The sequence below is a fragment of the Marmota monax genome, unplaced genomic scaffold, assembly GCF_021218885.2.
Source record: "Marmota monax isolate L192 unplaced genomic scaffold, Marmota_monax_Labrador192_F-V1.1 WCK01_AAM20220418_F8-fsc00079, whole genome shotgun sequence".
NCBI lineage: Eukaryota > Metazoa > Chordata > Mammalia > Rodentia > Sciuridae > Marmota > Marmota monax.
The window spans coordinates 7,029,194-7,052,500 of NW_026694099.1; the positions used below are offsets into that span (position 1 = coordinate 7,029,194).

The 23,307-nt window shown below is 33.3% G+C and overlaps 1 long non-coding RNA gene across 5 annotated transcripts in view; it reads right to left on the bottom strand.

Moving 5' to 3' along the window:
• LOC131424993 (uncharacterized) overlaps window positions 1–23,307 on the bottom strand; it is a 114,288-nt gene that overhangs the window by 88,577 nt on the left and 2,404 nt on the right. For 3 of the 5 annotated variants that reach the window (XR_009228726.1, XR_009228723.1, XR_009228722.1), the window contains exons 1-2: window positions 16,496–16,653; window positions 15,815–15,910 (exon numbers count right to left, since the gene is read on the bottom strand). This is a non-coding gene — a long non-coding RNA (uncharacterized LOC131424993). Of the gene's footprint in view, window positions 1–15,814; window positions 15,911–16,495; window positions 16,654–23,307 lie in introns of those variants that run through there. The other 2 variants (XR_009228725.1, XR_009228724.1) reach the window with 2 other exon arrangements.

The window sequence follows — 23,307 nt, forward strand, 5'->3', positions numbered from 1 at the left end:
CTGTTTCAGCCTGAGCTATTTATTTTAAAACAAACCATTAACATATGAAATATCACTAAATATTGTCTAATTTAATCACCACCCCGGCAAAAAACACAGGAAGCTATTGCCACTTTTAAATAAAATGGAGCAACACATAGCAGAGCAAAGCTACCGTTAAGAACAATTAGGAAAAACTGGACAATAGTCAAAGATGTCAGTAGGAAGTCATTGAAAGCAACTGAAGCAATCAGAGCTTGAAGGGAAGCTCATAGAAAAAAAAAGGAGCTGATTAAAGCAAAAACAGTTTTTAATACTGTCTTTTCCCTTCTTGCAAATGCCAATTCTTGATTAAGGTCAACAAGATGAGAAGGCAAATGTAGGCCAGCTGCTAAGGGGCAGAGAAGTTTCAGAAGGCAAAAATTGAGTTTTGTGCTACCAAAAGAGAGAGAAATTTGACAGGTCTATAAAACTAAAGAAAAAAGAAAGGAGTAGTACCACTTTTCTCTATGAGGAAGTTACCAAGCAATCTGTATTGAGTAGTAAGTTAAGAAATCAGGCAGAAAGAAGATATAAGGCAGGACAGGATGTTGGTGTTTTATAGTCCTAGAGAAAATCTCAGTTGGGAAACCCGGAAAGCTAAATTTTGCAAAGAGCTAAATAAATGTAAGACGAACTTTACAAAGATATAACACCAGCTTCTGGTCAGCTCAGTACATCATTACACTAAGATGTTCTTCCCTTTTGATGACTGCCAAAGGATGAGATGACTAGAATGAAGTAACAGATAGGTTCTTATAATCAAACTCAATATCTAGTATTCAATAAAAATATTAGTTTTATTGAAGAAAGAATATTGAAGTAATAAGCAGACAATAAAAGAAAGTTCAGAAGTTGCACAAATGGAATTTGACATACATTGATCAATATGTAAGAAGCTAATCAAGTTGAGAATTTTACCACACTACTGGAACATATAAAAATAATCAAAAACAAATTGTACATATAAAATTGTAGCATAATGAACTCAAGATTTCAAAAAGTAAGCTTAAAGGTGGTTTGGAAAGAGTTTAAATAAGGGCTCACAAAGCTGAAAGATCAGATTAAGTGTCTGGAACAAGGCATGGAAAATAAGATACATGGGAAGTTCAGATAAAAACATGGGATATATGTGACTTATAATTTAAAAAAAGTCTAACACTTATGCTATTTGAGTTCAGAAAAGAAAGTATAGGAAGATTATAACAAGTGTGATATTGCAGAAATTATTAGCAAAAAACTTAATCAGTGCTGAAGAAAACTGAAAGGACAATCCAGGATATCCTATGACCTGAAGAAGGATAAATATAAAGAAAACTATAAAAGAAAATCACAAAAGATTCTTCATCATAGCATAAGCTAAAACTATAAAAAAGAGAAAAAGTTTAAGACCACCCATAAGATGAAGAAATCATTGCTTTCAAAGAAGTGAAAGAAACAATGGTAGCCAGAATCATTATCTTTAAATTGATGAAAAGAAAGAAGATAACAAACAACAACAAACCCTACTAAATTAGAATTTTATACCCAGATCATGTATCCTTCAGAAATGAATATAAATTAGAATTTTAAAAACTGAGATTAGTCATTAGCAACAGACCAATTTTATGAAATAGTGAAAGATTTATTTGAGGAGAATAAAAATTAACTCAGAAGCAAATAGAAAAAACTCAGAGTAAGAGAAATGACAAAAATAAATGTGTGTGCACCTAAATATATAAAATCCACAGAGAAATAATATATTTTGTTTTTATATATATTTATATTAGAATACATGTTGCAACAATAATACAAAAAGAAATCAATGGGTAAATTAAGATATAGTATTCTAGACATCTTACATTTTCTACATAATAAATGTATTGGGGTAATTTAAAAAAAGACATTGTGAAGTATAATTATCAGACTATCCAGGGGCAGAATAGGTAGATTAATGAAAATATTTTATTAGTGCAAAATAACGAAATAAAGAAAATTAACTAATGTTGAACAGTTGGAATAAATAGCAAATAAAGAGTAGAGAGTCAATATAAACTCAAATGTATCAGCAATTGCATTACTTGCAGATGGACTAAAATAAACCATTATAAAACAAAGATGTGAAATGATTAAAAAAAAAAAAAGTTCAACCAAATCATAGGCCATCAAAATACCCACATGCCCTTTACAGATTACAGAGAAGTTGAAAGTATAAACATGTATCTTGTCAATACCACTCAAAGTAAAACTGATGTAGCTATAGTAACAGAAAACGAAATATGCAGGCAAGTACCTCTACTAGAGGTAAAGAAAAGATTTTCTAAGGATAAAAGGTCTAGTACATCAGGAAAACTTACCAACTTTAATTTTATATCCATGTGGTAACTTTGCTTCAATATATATGAAGCAAAGGAAAACTGACAAAAAGAGAAGGGAAATGCACACATCAGCAGTCACAGCAAAATATTTTATCATACTTCTCTCAGTAATAATACTAGAGACCTTTTAAGTAGTACATAATAATATTTTGACAATGATATTTTGAATAATTAGACAAAATATCAGTAAGCGTATAGAAAGTTTTGCAAGGAAATTAACATTCATAATCTGATTTATTTAGAACACTGCCTTCAAAAGTGACAGAATTTGTATTATTTCAAGTGCACATAGAATACAACGTACTGAACAGACTGTATTTAAATCAACATGGGTATAGGCTCAACAATATTTATTTATTTATTTAATGTAGTAGGGATTAATCCAAGGGCATTTTACCACCAAGGAAAATCCCAGTCCTTTTTATTATTTTTTATTTTAGTACAGGGCCTTCCTAACTTGCTGAAGCTGGCCTTGAACTGTAGTCCTCCTGCCTCAGCCTCTAGAGTCACTAGGATTAAAGGTCAGTGCCTCCACAATCAGTAATATGCAACAAATTTAAGAGATTTTAAATTATGATGCATTCTTTGACCTCATTGCTATTAGATTAGAAATCAATTTTTAAATCAATACACTTCAATAAATGGATATTTTTTTCTTAATCTATTAGTAGGTATCTACATAAAAACCTACAGCAACTATCATAATTATTATCAAACATGAAATCTTTGCTCCATAATATTAGGAAAACAATGTCTCTTCTGTTCAACATCTAGCCAGCATAATAAGCAAGAAAAATGAATAAAAGACATAAGGATTAGAGAGAAAAATGACATTATTTGTAGATAATGTAACTCTCTTGATATAAAAACCCAAAGGTGTGTACAGTAAAATATTTATGGCTTATAAATGAATTTTACCAAGTGAGCCAGGTAAATGGTCAATATAAAAATTCAGTTGTATTCCTGCATACCACAAGACACAATTAGAAAATGAAATTTTAACAATACAGATACAGCCATGCATGGGGGCTCATACCTGTGATCCCAGGACTTCAGAAGCTGAGACAGGAGAATTGTGAGTTCAAAGCCAGACTCAGCAATGGAGAGGCACTAAGCAACTCAGTGAGACCCTGTCTCTAAATAAAATACAAAATAGGGCTGAGGGTGTGGCTCAGTGTTCAAGTGCTTCTGAGTTTAATCCCCAGTACCAAAATAAATAAATAAATAAATACAAATACAATTTGCAACAGCATTAAAAAAAAGCACCAAATACAAAGAGAAGATACACAAAATATGTGGAAAACCTCTATGTGTAAAACGGAAAAACATTATTGATAGAAAGAAAGACTATAAAAACTGCAAGTGAAAGGATTTACCATGTTTATAAACATAGTATAATGTTGAAAAGATAGCATTTCTCCTCCAAACAATATATAGATTCAATCAAAATTCTCACAGATATTTTTAAATATGGAAGTCAGCAAGATAATTTTAAAATCCATATGTAAATGCAAAGGAATAAGAATAACCAAGATCATTTTGAAGAAGAATAAAATCAAAAGATTTACATTACCAGAAATCAAGACTCAATATAAAGTATAGTAATTAAGATAGTGTGTTATATAAAGAAGATTAAAGAAGAGTTAAAGAAAAATCAACACAAATATAGTCACTTGGTTTATGACAAAATGACATTGCAATATAATGTTGAAAGAACTGCCTTCTTAATTAAAAGTACTGAGCCAACTGGTTACAGATAAGGATAAAATTATAATTGACTCCCACTTTATGGCATACACAAAAATAAATGCAGGTGCTTTGTAAATGTAAAACTAACTTTATGGTAAGTAAAGTCATCTTTAGCAGAACATAAAATGCACTAACCACAAAGACTACATTAAAATTAAACTTTATGTTTATCCAAAGCACTACTAAGAAAGGGAAAAGGCAAGACGTAGACAAAAAAAAAAAATAGTCACAACATATATTTCACAAAAAGACACATATCCTGCATACACCAAGTATTATACAACCCCAAAGATCCTGATCAGACACTTCACAAGAGCTGACATATCCAGTGGCCAATAAGCCAGAAAAGTGCCCAAACTTCATTAGCTGCCAGAGGAGGGTAAATCAATATTAAAATAAGGTTAGTCATATAAAAAACAAAATTACCCCAAGAGTGACAACAGCAAACCCTAGTGAGGATCTAAAGCAATATGAGACACCACTCAAGCATTAAACTGTACAACTACTGAAAAAAATTCGTAAAATCTACCTGAGATGAACATAGGTATAATTTATTGCCTCTCACTTCCACTCCTCTGTATATTTAACAGAAATGTGTACTCATTTGTCCAAAACACATTTTAAAATATCTATAGTAGCAAATAGTCAGAAACAATTCATCCTTCCAAAGTAGGGATAAATGAATTTTGATTTATTCATGGGATGAAATATTCTACAGCAATGAAAAATCAATGATTTATAGGGATAAATAAGAATTACTTATATGCTAATAATGAGCTATCTTATTGATATCATTGGAGTACACAGATACATCCACTTTGTCAAAATATTGTATTTTATGCATGCTCTCATTTGTGCATTTTGAAATTTGTTTTTTTCCCAGAGAAAATTTTAATTAATACAAATAAATTATATGGAAAATAAAGATATAGTTTAGAGGAAAAGTTTTAACTTCATCTTCACTGAATTGCAATACTAATCAAAAAATTATTTTATAGTTGTGGGTTCTATACTGATTTTTTTGAGACTTTAGTCTTTGGTTTTACATGCTAAGTGAAGTTAGCCAATCCCAAAAAAATAAATGCCAAATGTTTTATTTGATATAAGGAGGCTGATTTCATAGTGGGATAGGGAGGTCGAGCATGGGAGAAACAGATGAACTATAGATAGGGCAGAGGGGTTGGAGGGAAAGGGAGAGGGCATGGGGTTATTCATGATGGTGGAATGTGATGATCATTACTATCCAAAGTACATGTGTAAAGACATGAATTGGTGTGAATATATTATGTATGCAACCAGAGATATGAAAAATTGTGCTCTATATATGCAATAAGAATTACCATGCATTCTGCTGTCATATATAAATAAAAATTTACATAAAATAAAAAATATAATACAGAAAGTAAAAATAATAATAATAGCTCTGTATCAAAGTAAAAAAAAAGAACTTCTGTTCATAATAATAATTCAAATAAAATTCATTATACATTACCATAGACTATTATGTCTTAGATTTTTATATACTTGTACATTTTTCCCTAAAGCTTCAAAATATATATTTAGAAGGAATTGTCATCTTGTGTCCTTGCTACCTGTCTACAAAGTATATAGGGGAAGATACTATCCATTTCACAAGACGGACACAGTGAACCAAAAACTATGACCAAAACTCACTTGTATTTTTACTGAAAGAGTGTGATTGATTGATTGATTGGACACTTATTTTGTGACCTTATCAACTCAGACAGAATTTCTGCTTTGCCCCAATCTACCAAACACAGACTCTTCTAGTCAGCCTGAGGGACTGGTTTTTTAGCATTACCTCTATGGAGAATTCTATGAATATTTGTTCCAGACACAAGAATGCTGTGAATGGCTGTCCATATTTCTCTCCAGAACTGTTTTTAAAAAGCTTCTTCAATTCTTCTGATTACATCAGGTGGATAGCCTGAATGACATGCTAATTGGCATTCATACCTTTACTTGTTCACCAGCAGGACAGTTAAATTTCCTTCAGAGAGTGAGAGGTTATGCTCTTTCCCTAAATGCTGAATTCTTACAGCTCTCAGTGGGAACAAGAGGTAGACGGCTTCTTGTTCTTCAAGAAATTGAAGTGTGTGACATCCATATTGAACTGTAATGCATATATACGTAACTAGCAACAATTAGTCAATAGATCTACTGAGTATCCTGATGGTAATAGTTTGATCCTCCTTGAAACAGAAGAGTTGAGACATTTTTTTTTAAATAATCAGTGGAACTGATTTGCTTACCTCAAATAGATCATGTTAGTCTAATTATGCTACAGGTGACTCATAAAAATCCACTTCTCTAGTGTGTAGTTATGTCCAGGCATGATGTACATCTATAATTCTAAATAAAATCCTTTAAATAAATAAAATCAATAAAATCCTTTAAAAGTTTAATAATTTTAAAAGTTTTATAAAAGTTTTATAATTCTTTGATCTCAAGATGGAGGCTCTCATTTTTTCACAGCTTTTTGAACCACACCATTAACTCAATTCTTTTCTCTCCAATTATAGACACCAAAGCCAGAATTGAAATGTTACCTTAGTATGATGGCTTTTGTGAAATCCCATGTGAGTTTAATCAAATTCACTTCTAATTCCAATCTAGCATGTTAATCTAACTATTTTCTAAATAGCATCAATTGTGAGACAGGAGTTATAAATGAGCACACAAACTGAGAGCCTAAGAACTTTGACTACCTGGTTCACTTATGCCCTTGCTTCATGTCTATGAAGGGAATAGATACATCTGACTTCCTTCCTGGCCATGCTACCTGATCCCCCAAGTCAGTCTCTGTAAAAGTCATGTTAACTGTTATTTTTAGAAAAGTGTTTCTTGTGGTGTGTTTTTAAACTTGCGTCCAAAGTTCACAGCTGAAGATCATGGTGAAATAGCTTCACCCAGACTCTCACCTTTGCCTTTCATGGCTACCTGATGTTAGTTTCGCCAGTTGGAGGAAATCTTTTTATTTGCATACACACACACACACACACACACACACTCACTCACTCACTCGCCCACACACATACGTGTGCCTTTGCAGGATGTAGCTAGTTGGATGTAAAAAAATATTCAAACAGATTAAATTTGACTGCTTAGCTATTTAAATGTGCTATGGTTCCACATAAGTCTATTATTTTAAGATGGAGAATAAAATGTTCTGTGAGAAACCTTAACTAAAACTTGAATGGAATTTCCAAGTTTTTCTGCTCTTGATAATTATGAGAGTTTGATGTTGTAGAAATTCCAGATTTGCCACACACGAAGAAGAATGTGGCCTGGGAATTAATGACTAAATCTTTGAGGTTTCCAGTTCTTAGACCTTCAATTATTATTCACAAAATCTATTACTGCAGACAATATATATATAAACAGCAAAATAGTGTGACAGATCTTCCTCCCCACAAATTTTAAAAGCATATCACTAATGACAGAAATAACTCTATATACTTAAAATACTTTTTTTGGAGAAATCTCATAACCACTATGATGAAGAAATGAATTATTTGTTAGGATTTGCTTCTGAAGTTTGAAAAATGGCTTCTGAAAAATATTCCAAGACCAATATAAAGTACTAGAGGTAAATTAATTTTTTTGTTACCCAAATTCTTGTTGGTCCTAAATTAACTTCTGATTCACTTAGATATTGCAGTTTTCCTCATCTATGGGACTTGAATATTGATTTTCATTTTAAAGTTTTAATTGAATGATGTTCCAAGTTATAAAAAACATAAACTCTGAGTATTTGGAATTAAAGAGAGTTGAGAAGAGTTGCTTTTAGAAAGAGCAAAGAGGACAAGTGAACAATTTAAAAATGGAATGAATGGAATTTAAAAATGCAAATGAGTGAATCATATTTTTCACAGAAGCCAGATGTCCACTTGCTTCTATGTTACAAATCAGTATAAAGGCTTATTTATAAGGAAAGGTTTACACAATAAAAACAAAATGATGTATTTAGAAAAACAGTCTATTGATCCATCTGGTTTCAATGTCTATATAAGACAGAAGGGGGGGAAATGGCATTTTGGTTAACTCTACCTCTATTGCAAAGACCAGAGTTTCTTATCTTCCTTCCAATTGACAGGGAATATGCACTCCTTTGCATACACAGTTTCTTTGTCTATATGCTTCATAAGCATTTTCCGTAAAGAGGGCCCATTACTTTTGGAAGGGTTATTTTTTTTCCAACAAGTTCAGAGTCATGGCTCTTCTAGGCCAAATATCTACATTATGAAATATTGTTCATAATTTCTTTTGGATAGATTTTAGCTAAAGATCTAAGTATGATATTTTCAAGAAGTCAAACAACCTTCAAATATTTTTTTCTTAGAATAGTCCACCAGGGTAAATGCACTAGAAAATAATACCTTTGGGGAGTAGGAAGAAGCAGAAATGAAAAAAGAACTGAATTGATTATAATTGTAAAGGTAATCATTTATCCTCAGAATTTATCATTCAAAATGCCACAAACACTAGGCAAACAGCAATATTAAAATCACATTAATAATATTAACTATTCTTACATTTGTTTGGCTAAGGTTTGAGTATTTTTCTTACCATGATTGTTTATCTGTATTTGATCCAGTCTACCAAATGAATAAACTGAAAATTGACACTAGCTATGGAAAAGCCATTTTGAGTTTCTGAGTGGTTGGTTGGTTTGTTTCTTTTAATGAGTGCATTATATTTATAGATAATAGAAGACAAAGAGAGTAGAGGAAGAGGATCAGGGAAAGAGGAAGAGGATTAGAAGAGAGAAGGGAAAGAAGAAGTACTGTATATTGAATTGCTGAATTTAAACAGTATATCACTTGAAACTTTGTTTAATGGAAGGATCTTAGAACAGAAATGCATGCATCCTAAGAATGCTTAAAATTATTCAAAGCTGGCCAAACTATATGCTAAGGATCCTACTTCTTGTACTTTTTATTTGAATATTCTCTTAGAAACTTCTATTTCAAATCCTCTAATGTATTATCATCATTGCAATTTCACTTCTCTATTTTTCTTAAAACAAAAAAAGGTTTACACAGTAGAGAAGGAGTGGAGAATTATCAATAACTGAGGAAATGTGGGTTGAAGATAGACAACACATACAAGTAAGGCTCCTTCTCACCCACACACATAATCCACTAGGGACTGTTATCTGATCAAAATTAAGAATATTTTCCAGCTCACTTCACCTGATTTAGTTTAACCTTTTGCTTTATATAAATAGAACATGTTTTACTAAATAAAAATATTAAACAAGAAGGCTAAATGACACTCTTTAAGTCACTTTATTTCTAAGATCCTTTTTTGCTTTTTTTCATTGGGATATTAAACCATCCTGTCTTGCCTTCTGTATTTATACATAATTTTCAGAATTGGGAAATATAATGAATTTTGTACATGGCCAAATCTGGGTAGTATTGGTCTAAAGTTCCAGCATAGTTGGAACTTTAACACTGTAGAAGATAAGTGAAAGAAGAAACCCACTGTTCACCCAATTTTCTGACAGTAACTAGTTAGTTTATACAGGGAATAAGAGCTCAACAAATGCTTCCCTATATGGGGGAGTAATATTTACTCATATTATATATAGAAAACATTAATTCTATATTAGCTCTCATTGGTGAGGATATAATCTTATTTGGTCAGGAAATGAATTTGATACCCATATTGTATCTATTTTATGAAACCAATATGCCCTGTCATATGCCTTGGGCTTATAAGGAGGAAACCAACTAAATCCTTGATTCTTACAATGTGGCTATAGATCAGCTGCATCAGCCTCATCCTTGAACTTGTTCAAAAGCAAATCCTCCCATCCACCCCAAGAGCCAACCAAATCATTATCTTCAACTTATCAAGATCTAAGAGACTCACATACAGATAAAATTCAAGAATCACTGGTCTGGATCAGAAATTCTCAAAGGGTGATCAACCAGCTGTATCAGCAGCATTTGAAAATTTATTAAAAAAATATGACATTTCATTCCCCCTATGCAGCCCTACTACATTTTAGCAGGTTGTTCAGGAAGTTCTTAACCACCTTACACTTTGACAACCACTGACCTGGATCATTAGATTTTGATTTTGTTTCAGATATTTTCTATGCACCAAATCATCCTGTTATCTGCTTATTTTTCACACCCATTAGAGTGATTAATTATATAACACATTGTATATCAGGAAAAAAATGCTTTGGCTGTTGAAAAGTTCTAGAATTTTCTCAAATATTTGAGAATAAATTTCCCAGCTTAGGCTTATTAGTATGCCTGTCTCTCTCCTGTTATCTCCTAAAATTCTCATAACTACATTGACTTACTTCTTCTTTTCTTTTTCATGAAAACAAACAAAAAAAAATAGAGGTACTAAATGAGTGGAGAATAGTCATGACATTAGCTACCCATTTGTATTTAGTATTTCCTGTTAGCCTCTTTGTTCCCTATGTAATATAAAAAAGACAAGAAAGAAAAGCCATTAGCAAAACCAATTGGTAGAAAGAGAACTTCACAATAATATATATTTTTGAAGCCAGAAAAGAAAGAATAAATATTTCAAAGGCAAGTGTTTCTTAAAAACTACAAATTAACTCTGAGCCATATTGCATCAATCTTCAGTCTATTGGCAAGAAGTTGAAATGGTCCCATCTTTAACATCAATCTGGTTCAGTGATCATCTCCTGTATGGGGCTTTCCTGTCTCTCTGAGGCAAAGTTAGCAGTAACTCCTCCAATATCTTATAAACATGATGGCATATATTTATCCTAGCCTTACCTGTGGCTTATTTCTTCATTCATTACACAATCAATACTTTATCTCAGTGATCTCTGAGTTACCAATAGCAAGCACAATCATGCACTTTAGTCAAGACTCAACAAATAATTTTGGGTGAACAAATGAGTAAATGAGTAAAATTATTACAGTAAATACAACATACTCTTTTGGAGACAAAGAGCTTAAAAATGAAAAAAAAATATCAGAAATAATCTTATATTACTTCTTATGTTACTAGTGCTAGGATCTTGTTTACGTTGCATCTATCTGGGAATTTTTGACAACTATAGTTGTAACAAAATCATCATCTTACCATCCCTCGGATATAATAAACCCATTTTTTTCTTAGCTAATGAAAAAACACAAAGCCCTTATTAAATGGCATACTCAAATGTATATAGCATGTTATTTGAAATACCAGAGAAACATCTTCATTTTTTTCCATTGCCCTATACTGCCATTCGAAAGACCATTGAAGAACCTACAAATTATATGCCTTTCACACTTAAATAATTGTGAAAAATTATATTGTGTTTCACCTGAGTCATTGCCTTGGTCTATATATTTGCCATCCATAAAAAGAATATTTCTCGTCCTGCTTCACCATTTTTAAGCTTTACCCTTCTTAGTATTTGAAATAATTGTTTGTTGTTATTGTTGTTGTTTTTCCTGTTTCAGGATATCTTTGAAAAATTTCAAGAACCCATTCCATCTTACAACACCTATTCCTCTTCCAATTCCCATGCTTGAGTCCTCTTGGTGCTAAAGAAGTTGTGTAACCATGTCAAAGAGAAGAGACAGCTTAGCCTTCTATGAAGAATCCCTTTCCTTGCTTGGGTCCTAGGCAAGCATGTAACCATTGGGTAACCTTTAGCTCCAGACCAATCAGCCTACTGTCCAGTGACTTCTTTTTCTTGGATGTAGCAAAGAAGGGTTCTGACTTTGAATCTTTGAAGTGGGACATCAGAAATTTGCCATGCAGAAAACCCCAAAGATCTCTGGAGTCAGAGAATCAATATCTTGAACAATACTATGCCTTTACCCAGCAATTAACTCCCTCCACACTTTAGCTGTCAAAACATATTTGAGTTGCAGAAGACCACTCAAGTGTCAAGTTTGAAGAAATGTAGATAAGGGTAGGGAAAGAGAAAAGTGGCCACTGAGAAAAAATTTTGTGTATACAAACTCATCCTCATGAATATAATTAGTCACTAATTTGACTACATACTTTTTTGTTTAGTTTCTGACTTAGACCTTCTTAGTTAGAACATTTGTATAATTCTTCTATACAGGTGATAAAATCAGTTCAAGAAAAAACATCCTTGGGGCTGGTAAAATGTTGCAGAGTAAATATATGCAAAATGCTTCTCATTAAGCTAAGAGATAATGCAGTCTCTATGTGTGTAAAACCCCTTGTTCTGAAACTAAACATGTGGTTTGGAAATACTGGAAGGCAATATATATTTCTCTCAAGCTTTCCCCAACTACATATACTGCAAAATGACTGCAGAGATGTCATGCCAAAGTCATAATAATTTCTTAACCATGTGAAAGAAGATATGGGGGAAAATGAATATTTAAAAATGCCTTGAATCTCAATGCTGGAAAACACTGATTTATAACAAATTCCTAGCAAAAAAAAAGTCTGATATAAAAAGATTAATTTTTAAATTTCTGTTAAAGTATATAATTCTTTCAAATTATGAAAATATAATTCTTAAAATAAGAGATCTAGAATACATAACCATATAAATCTTTGGTTCCACGAAATATGTTGATGATTATTCAAGTTCTTATTCAAAATGAAACGATGACACTGAAATATGGAGGGAAAAAAATTCTGCAACATTGAGAAGAACATTCCCACTGCAAGATCTGACTCCATCTTTTCCCCTTTTCCTGTTTTTGGTGTTTTTGGTTTTGTTTTTGCCTTAAATTCTGATACTAATTTATTCTTACTGGTATAAAAATACTGTTTGCCATACCCATGTTCAATTAGAAGAAAAAAAATTTGAAAAATGTAACTGCTAACTAAAGAGCTTTGTGTGCTAAATTCAATTCAGGTTTAATTTGTGAACGGAAATGTTTCAACATGTATTTGCTTAAGGATCTGTGATCTACTCACTAACGAACAGTCTGGGATATAAGAAGGAACATGAACCTGCTGTGAGTTTTTAAGCTAAAACTTATAGAATTTTCATATTTTAAATTTATCTTTTTCTATGATTTTTTATTAGTTTTATATTCTTTTCATTATTCTATGAATTCTCATTCCTCTCTCCAGGAAAATCAGATTTCAGGAGTTTTCACACAGTCAAAACCTTCCAACATGTAATTTATAGTAGAGGACTCAATCCAGAAACACATCTAAATTCTGTTCAGTTACAATATCTCTTTTCTTAAATGTTCTCACATATAAAATCACTGTATTCATCCTTACATATTATCTCCACCATAAAAATATCAATGCACTTTCAGAAAGGTTTTTACTCTTGCAAAATTATTAAAATGTCTATCTGAAAACCAATGGTAGCTTTGGTGACATAATTACTCTAATTTTTCAAAGCCAGACATTCATAAATGTGTAGCAGTGTCTTGTTCTGGTGGTAAAGTTCAGGATTTGTTAATTGGTGCAATCAGACTGCAATGGTCCCAAGGCTGCCACAGCAGTATGCTCACCTACACTAAAGTACAGCTAGGTCCATGGTGAGAAACACTCATTTAACAGTAACAACTGAGAAATTGTGTTGCTAAATAATAAATTTGCATAGGCAGTTGTCTGTGGATTGTCTGTACTCTATCCACACAATGAAAAGCAGAAACATATAGGATCTTACTTCCTTTCCCTCTGAAGGACAAAACAAATCACAGAGAATAGAATCAGAAAACACAGGAGCCCTCTCTTCAACCCACATAAGCTTATTATGGGGTTATAAGAATTATATCAATAAAGTGGTGCTGCACTGAAATAAAAACTTTTCATTTAAAAGTAAAAAATTATAGTGGCTAGTAATAGAAATAAACACTTTGAAAGCCAGTGTTAATTTTCTGACTTCAAAGTTCATGAAAGCATTTGCAAATAGCATTCTTAATATGTGCATTCCATATTTCAAAAATTATAAAGAGGGCATGATGCATATATTCAATTATTTCTTATAGCAGAAGAGAACTTTATCATTTTACCTACTTTTCTACCAAAAACTAAGAATCTTTAGTAGCCTTCCTTCTATTGTATTTGTATTAATAAAGATTTTGGAAGAATATCATTGCTGCATTTACATATGTACAACTTGAGGTGTATGGGAAAAGCAAGCAATCAGCAGCTTCAATTTGCAATCTTAAGAATCTTCCTGTATTCTTATTATCCTGCGATTGTGTTCAGAGCTTAAGAATTTAAAATGGGGGGGGAGAAAAACCTTACACTAGCAATCACCATTTTTCTTGTAATCAAGTCTACACTTCTCTTCATACTCTTTTGCTGGATTGCTTTTCTCTGTTTATTGTTGTTGCTAAACAAGGTGAGAGTTTAGGCGACATTTTTCAATGATGACTTTTTTTACAATAACAAAATCTTAAATGCAGTCTCTCTTTTCCTCCTGCTATGTGCTATCAAATCCATCTTTGTATGGGAGGCACAAACTAAAATGAGTAAATTGCCCTTAGTAGGTAGTACTCTTTTCTTGACACTAGGAAGTAAATTGTCAAAGAGTTACACGGGGTTTTAGCTGCATGATTCCCATTGACTTTAATGGGAGTTGCAAGGAAAACACCCCATGCAAAGCTTAGAAAAGTAGGGGTTAGTTTTCTTTATGGTCTCCACTGTATTTTGTACCCTCTATCCTTGAACACTCCGCACACACTTCTTTTTTCTCCCTTTTCTTTGTACCTTATCCCTCAAAGGATATGAATCTTAGGCCTTTTCATTTCATTGTCCTTGTACCTAGCTAGTCAACACACTCCACCTTCAACACTAATTCCACAGTGTTTCAATTAAACATCTCATTCTCAACTCTCACAACCCTAAGGCACTTACTGCCATCCAGTTTAAGTGAATAGAGAGAAAAAAAATTGCTTTATATTTTTATAAAATATCATTATAATATTAACATGATGTTTTTGAAACTTGTACTATATTTCAAATAATATGAAAATTGCCTAAGTTATATTATTTGGTACTTCTTTAAAATGTCCACTAACAGTATCACTCTCATAATTATTTAACTCAAGTATTTTTATTATATCCTGAAAGTTTGTATAGAGCACAAATATAAATATACCAGGCATTGCAACACAGTTACTAGAACCTATCAAGCAGCAGTTAGCTACAGTGCTTCATAGGACAACTGGTGAACAACATAATAGATACCATGTTGGCTCCTGGCAGAATGGGTATATGATTCCATCATGTCTGAGGAATGAAGGACACCCTTGTCTGTTTGATGGGTACAGCAATACCACAATTGCCCGATGTCACTCTTCTATAACGCATTATAACACACACACACACACACAAACAGGAGTGTGGGTGTGTGTGCGCGCACACACACACACACACACACACACACCCTATGGGATTGTTCTAATTCTCTAGCAAGTTTTGATTGTGCAGAGAGCCAAACTAGGCTAGCTTTGAGCTAGATTTTTATGAGTGTTTGGTTCTGTATAGAATGCACAAAAGGCCCAATCTTTCTGCCTACCACTTTTTTCATTACTGTGGCATTAATTACAAAGTAAGATGCCAAGTAATTGGCAAGGGAACACTACTTGCTTATTTATCAGATACCTTTATCCTATGCTTCTGGCTTCTCTCCTTTACTGCACTTTTATAATAGATTACCAGGGTAGCAATGCAAGGAGTAAAGGGTCTTTCCTTTGCACATTTATAACTCAACTTACCTTGAGTTCTTTGTCTTATTTCAAATCATACCAGTAGAAAGGATTTGCACTCGGCCAATATATTAATCAACACACCATAAACAAACACGTCGAAGTCTAAAACAAAGCAAAGAGTATATTCTGCTAAAAGCAAATTACTACAAAAATTCTCCAAGTTCATTCTTGTACCTATGGATTCATTCTTTCTATGAAACACTGTGGGAGCGTGCCATAAAATACCAGACATATCAAGCAAACATCCTGAAATCGTCTCAGCCCCCAGGGTACCTCAAAAACAGACAAGGAGGTATTTTTTTTCCAATTTGTTGTCTTTTTTTCCCCCAGTTATTATCAATTACTACTGTTCTATCTCTATGTTGATCATGACAAAAGATATGTTTTTCATAAAATAACACATTTGGACATAATAACGAGAACCTTGGTTCCCATCTTCCCGGTTGCGGAATAGCACGTCTCGTGCTGTACAGGCGCAGTTGGCTGTCCAAGGACCCTGATGCCAAATTGCGGAGGATATTCTTGTCGCTGTGACAAATTGCTTGCTGGTGGGCTGCGCAGAGTGCTGTTCTGGCAGCATCAGAGTTGTCTACGTGTCTGTCACTTGGTGAGGCTGCTTCAGTGCTAGGTGATTCCACCTCACTCCCCACCCCTTTTCTTTTCCTTCAATACATTTTTCAGACTTACCTTTGCTTCCCAGTGAATGGGGGCCTTAGCACTCACTTGACAGTGAGCCTATGGAAATGTCTCCCAAGCTCTCCGTACAGGTATCTGTAGGGTGAGAGAAGGATTTTTTCACAGTGCCATACTTGTTTTCCATACAAACCTACAGGCTGCCATTATAGCCACCCACATTCCGGTTGGCAAGGCACTTCTACAGCGAGTGCCTTAATGAATCCAGACAAAACTGCACAGCGTTTCTGACACAGGAAAAATCATGCATTTTAATGATATTGCAGGGTAATTTACTTCTTTCGTCTGTAAAATATTAATGGTCAATGTTATCTGATGACATTTCAGCACAGAGATTACTCTGCATTTTATCCGGCGCTTATTTTTAAGCATGAAGATGTTTCTTTTTTTATAAAATCCTCATATTAAATATGTCTCTTCAGTGAGGATCTGTTAACAAAGAAAAATAAGAGCAAAAACATAAATGAGTAGACAATGTTCAGTAAACAAATTAGCGTGTAAACATACCACAGGCAATCCCAACAGTGTTGACTACCTATGAAGGTATATAATTTAATGCCTCCAGATAATTTGTGGGTAAAGTCTAGCCAGCTGACATTTTGAGATAAATAATAAATAATACTCTTATTTCATTACTGAGTTTATAATTAAGTATAAATATAAAGGCACTTTTAAAATTATAACTTTGAGAGAGAGAGAGAGCATTTTAAAATTGTTTTGTGAAACTGAAAAAGAAAATATAATGAATGCAAAGAATATAGGAGCCGTTTTTATTACATAGAACTGCAGGAAATTTTCTCCATCAAACATATTCTGCTGTACTGGTGTACAATTTAAGACTAGAGAATGTATAAAAGAAGCTAATGGATTTTTTTTTCTCAAAAGATAATATACAAAGGAATATTTCTAAAAGAAAATGAACAGGCTTTTAACCTTGTGAAGAAATGTTTGTTTTTGCTCCTCTCATATATAAATGTACTTATTGGTATTACTGTCCAAACTGTAGCCTTGAATTAAGTGGACTGTAAAGCTACCCTAAATACTTTAATATAAAGATAATAGATAAGATTGTTTTCAAAGAAATATATTTTAATTTCAAACACACACACACACACACACACACACACCACATAGTGGAACTTTGAACAAGACTAAAAGATATTTTAGCAGTTCAACTCTTAGAGCACATAGGTAAAATTTTTAGTCCAGGGCGATGTTTGGATTAGCTTATTTTTCATCTTGACTACAGATACAACATAAGTCAGCCCTGGTTCTGGACTCATAATTAGGTTTTGGCTTAAATGTGATACTAAGTACAGGATATTTCTAAAACTAAATTTATCAAATCATCCTTCCCCTGACACTTATGTGTTTTGTTTTATTCTCTAAACCCTGGAAGCACAAATTCTCTAACTTTCATCACTTAGTAGCATCTAGTATGAGGTTATTGATCCTAAAATTGCTAGGGTTTTCTAAGAAAGCTGCTTGTTGGTTCTGCCCTGTTGTCACTGAAGTGGTTAAAGCTTTGTTTGTTTGTTTTGTTCTGAATGGCTCTTAATGGATTAAGCTTTAGGCTTTCACCAAAACAGTCACTGATTGTTAAAGTAGCAGGGAATAAACTAACCACAGGGTGTGTGTGTGTGTGTGTACTGCCAGAGCAAAGTAAATTATGATTTTTTTTTAAGTTTTGAAACTAAGCTACTATAAGTGTGTTAAAGTATTTCTTACCATATATCTTTAAGAAGTCTCTTCTCTGTAAATTGCCACAAATTATGTTAACGGATACCTACTATGGATTCACTATATTTAATCAAGAATAATTGAATTAAACTTATAATGACCCACAGCTATTGAGATAGATAACATTAATTACAGATGCAAGACCACATTTTACTATGAAATTAACATGCCATTGTGTTTGGATTCTAGAAATGCTTTTCATAATTTTACCAATAATATTCAAAGTAATTATTTCACTTTTATAAACCTTTAAAGCCATCACTGGGACATTAAGAGACATATATGCCCCTGTCTTCACAATATTATGCTCTGGTTTTGGACTCATAATTAGGTTTTGGCTTAAATGTGATACTAAGTACAGGATTAATGAGCTGACGAGTAAAGAAACACCCATATCTGGAGAAACAGATGGAAATGCATGAATTTATAGGACTATTTAATACAGTGCCAGCTCCTCTACATGAGGAAGTCCTTGTTCAAGGTCTCAATACCAATGCATGGTGACTGCAATTGCTAAACACTACAATCAACCAGTGATACTCCATTGTGTAACTCTGCTAATGTGCATATGGAAAGAGTGACCAGACTGTGTTCAAGTCACTCTTTCCAGATCTCCAGGAATGGTGTACAGGGCCATTCTTGAGTGTCCCCTACCCACTGGTATTGTTGGTGTGTACATCTGGCAGAGCATTGCTAACTCCTCTTGGATATGCTGGAGAGGACATACATTTTCTTTTCAATGAGAAAATCATGAAGTCTAGAAGAAATGGACTGAAAAAATAATGGCCTTACTTTAGCTCTAAATAACAGAAGATTCATTCATTAATATCACAGGGATGATAATCCTTTGGAAATTTTTCAACTGTTCCAGAGAGATGCCGCACAGCCTCTGGGCCTTTCTGAATGTCATACAAGCAATATTAACTTTGGAAGTAAATAAAATTAAGTTACTATAAACATAGAAATTAAAAGCCCTCCAGTGAACCTTTGGATTCTTTAGGAAATCAATATCGTGCTTCATACTTGTACATAAAAGTGCAAATGAACAGTTTGTTTTACTCCTTGTGACATTAGGTCAATCCACTAATTTCACATATAAAAGAACAGCAAAAGTTCTCCTCTTTCTCATAAGTATTGCACATAAAAGACCTAAAACCTTGAAGGAATTTTCTAATTTCCATCTTATACTCATGATAAATACAATAAATTGAATTGAAAAAAAGGGCTATATTAAAATACATAAGCTTCAAATGAGGGTACATTTAGCATATGGAGAGGGCGATCAATTCCTCCATATGCCTGTGTGATCTTTGTAATTTTCAGAATTCCATTCAAAGTGCTGATATTCTGATGACAGAAGTAACTGCCACTGTAACTCCAGAGCCTAGCATTAAGAGAAGGGATTTCAATGAGTGCAATAAAAAGAAGGCAATTTTTCCCTTTGCATGTAATATTCTAAAATTAAGGTGGGGAAAGTGTTATAAAACCTAGATGAATACTCTTAGTGAACGACTAATTTGCTAATTGTGTGACACCCCAAAAGCCAAATGTAGTTAATATTTATATAAGAAAAGATGGTGCAGTTATAAAAAGTAAGGTCACTGTGACATAATCCTTTCCTGAGACATTGTACCAAAATGAAGAAGACAGGGGGTGATCATGAAGAAGACATGTTTCCCCCTCTTTCTTTCCTTTTAAGATGTGGAATACCTCTAATTGACTCACTTGCACTTTTGTGTCTAACACCTTGTGAAAAGCAAAACAAACAAATCGTGTATACAGAGCTTGGGATCTCTCTTTTGGTTGTGCCTATTTTTCTGATGGTATTTTCCAAAGAGTCCCTCATTTCACTTTCCCTGTTATTGTTTCATTTTTCCTGCTTACACTGTCCTGAACCATATCCTCTTGCACTAATACTTTTTAAGTCTCCTCTTCTATCATTCTTTTGTCATAGAGAGGAGGAGGGACCTTGGGGAAGGGCATGGCCTAGGATACTCCCTAATCTTCTTCCCTGTTTACAGCACCACCTGCAAAAGAGGAGGTAATTTTCCAGAGTTTGAATGAAAAGCTTTGGCCTCTCCTATAGAATGGGATGCACGAGGCGGAAATAGAGTTTGTTAACCCGGCTGAACCATTAAAAAGATCACACATGACAGAGTGGCTTTAGAAACAGGAATTTAGGCTAGACCAGGTTAACTAAATGGGAACTCACTAAATCGGGTGAACTTTCCTGACCTCCAGACATCCAAAATCCCAAATTTATACAGAACCTTTCAAACAACTGGATTATGAAGACTTTTTGAAAAAAAAAATTCATGAAAAGGAAAGACAACTTGGCTCTCCAGCAGTAGTCTCCTGAGAGCAGAACCATGTATGCCTTTTTAAATTAAGTACAAAACCTAGGACTGATTATCAAGGAATTGATTTCAATAGGTTTGGGGTTTATATACTAACTTAGAAAGATGAATCACAATTTTAAAGTATTTTTAAAATTATGATACTCTGTTTATTAAATTCTTACTCAGAATAGAAAGAGGTGCAAAATTGGAAGTAAAATATATAAGAATGGAGGTTAAAAAAATAGGAGTTTAGTCCAAATATAATAAACTGACCAGTTCATCTTTACACATTGTAGTCCCTACAGAACTTGGGCAAAGATAAAAATGTTTACAAAATACATCTGCATTCTGGATAACAGAAATGATCTATGCATATAAATAGATTCTAGTCACTTGAAATAATATTATTTGCAATAAGAATCTTAAATTCACTAATTTAAGATAGATAGATAGACATACAAACTACAGAGAGATCTCATAAGTGAATATAGATGGATAGAGATAGAGATAGAAATTACATAGAAATTTAGAAGTCAATGGGATCACTTTGGAATGGAATCTTATTCTTAGTCCTTAGTCCTTAGATCAACCAAATGTAATAATTGTTATCTGTTTTCTAAGAAATTATGAATCAAGGAATCCTTGTGTTTTATGGTCAGATTTGAACATCATCTTTTAGCATGATGCATGGCCAAAACTCTTCAAATTTTCTTTAAGAAACAGGAAATGGTTATGGATTATAAGATTAATGTCCTGTGGCAGTCCAAATCCAGACTGTGAATTACTTCAGAAGAAATTTTCGGTCACATTTATATTTCTTAAATACTTCACTACTTCCTCATCTCTTGCTGTGGCACCCAGAGGCATGGCTCAGCCCCCTGGATGACCAGCAATATGGGTGTTGAGAATGACTTGCTGTTCTACAAAGAGAAACTACATCCAGTCTAGGTATCATTGCTACTAAATCCATTATTTTTTCCTTGATGAGTTGCAATTTCTATCTCCTCTTTTCATACACTCCAATAGGTTCAAAAGTATAACACACACACCCACCATCCACACACACCACAAAATCAAGTTATTGTTTAAAAACTAAGTAAGTATTGAGCCTTATCCCAACACCACCGATCCACCCTGCCCACCCCGCCCAATACTGCCTCTCTGCCTTGTTTCTCACAAGAAAAGCGATGAAAATAATAAGGAAAACATTTTGAAATCGAACAAAAAAATAAGAATTATGGGACCAGAATTGTAGATGACGATACTAATGCAACTGAGCAGTGGCAGTGGCCAGAGATTTCTTTTTCGTGAGACAATTTTTCACATATAAAAAACTCAGCTGAATTGTAATATATGGTGCACAATATTAAAAGCACCTACTATGTGTCAAGCAACAAAGATAAACTAATCAGGATGAACAATTGTACAAAGCTTGAGAGGAGTAGATTTTTCTGTGTGTATGCCCTTTATGTAAATTGCCTTAATCCATTTAAAGTGAAGACATCTCCAATAAAAGGATGTTAGGCATTTTGTACTATTTGACTTTGATAATGTACTTAGAAAAGAATGCCTGGCATATAGTAGAAACTTAAATATTTGTTGAATGAATGAATGGTTATAAGCACTTTTCAAAAACAAAATAAATCATCTGCCACTTCTAATATATTTGGAAAGACATCAACAAATGGCTATTGTAAGGAAGATTGCAGATGCTAGTTAGGATAATCTGTGTGGTAGTTTATTTATTCTACTATAGAATTTTTGTTCAGAACCCCTGGGGGAAAACTTTTGTTGTGATTACCTCTAGGCTGGCAGTCAGTGCCTCTGCTCCAGAACAAGATCTCAAACCAATCCCACGTCCTCTCTTCACGTCCCTGCCACTTAACCATCCAGTTGTTAACACATTTTAAAATCTGACAGGTTATTTCACTTCCAAAATGATACTAAAAGTCACACATGTCAGAACTCCATTTGATAAGTTGTGTTCGTTTCAAATGTGGTATGTGAGCACTGAATCCTCACTCTTTAAATCCTGCAAAGTGTATCAATAATTATGCCAAATCCATCCAACAGTTGATTGAGGTGTTTTCAGTTTGATATGGGTGTCAAAATGCGAACATTATTCAGATCTTTGCCTGGTATGTTGAATGGAAAAAAAATCCATTCATACATTACAGATTAATTCCTAACATGAAAATTAGGACAAGGTATCTCAGATTCAACACACATTTTCTTTGTGGTTGCAGAGGTGACTTTGCTACCTGACACCCAGTCCCTCCTTATTACACCTAATTATATCTGTCATATCTAAAAGTTCTAAGGATTGAAATTTGTATAATTCTCAGGTAGCAGTTTACAAAGAAGTAGTTTTTGTGACTCTACTTTCTAACCTATTTCGAAAAAAGTAATACTTCTTTAATTATAAATTACACACACACATCTCATGTTCTTCAGGCCTCTCCTGATTTAAATTTATATATTTCCACTGTATTATGAGTGACTAAACTCCAATCAGACACAGTTCAGTAATGGGAACTCTTCACTTGGGCTTCCATTATTTATTTGTGATATTCCTGGTATGTAGTTGAATTTTTGATGGTGTAAACAGAGATAACCAATGAAGAAAATAGCAATAAAATAGTTTTATTTTTAAAGTGTTGCCATGAGTGACCAGTATAAAAATTCAGGAAGAAACTGCTTTTTCTCCAAATCATTGTGAACATAAAG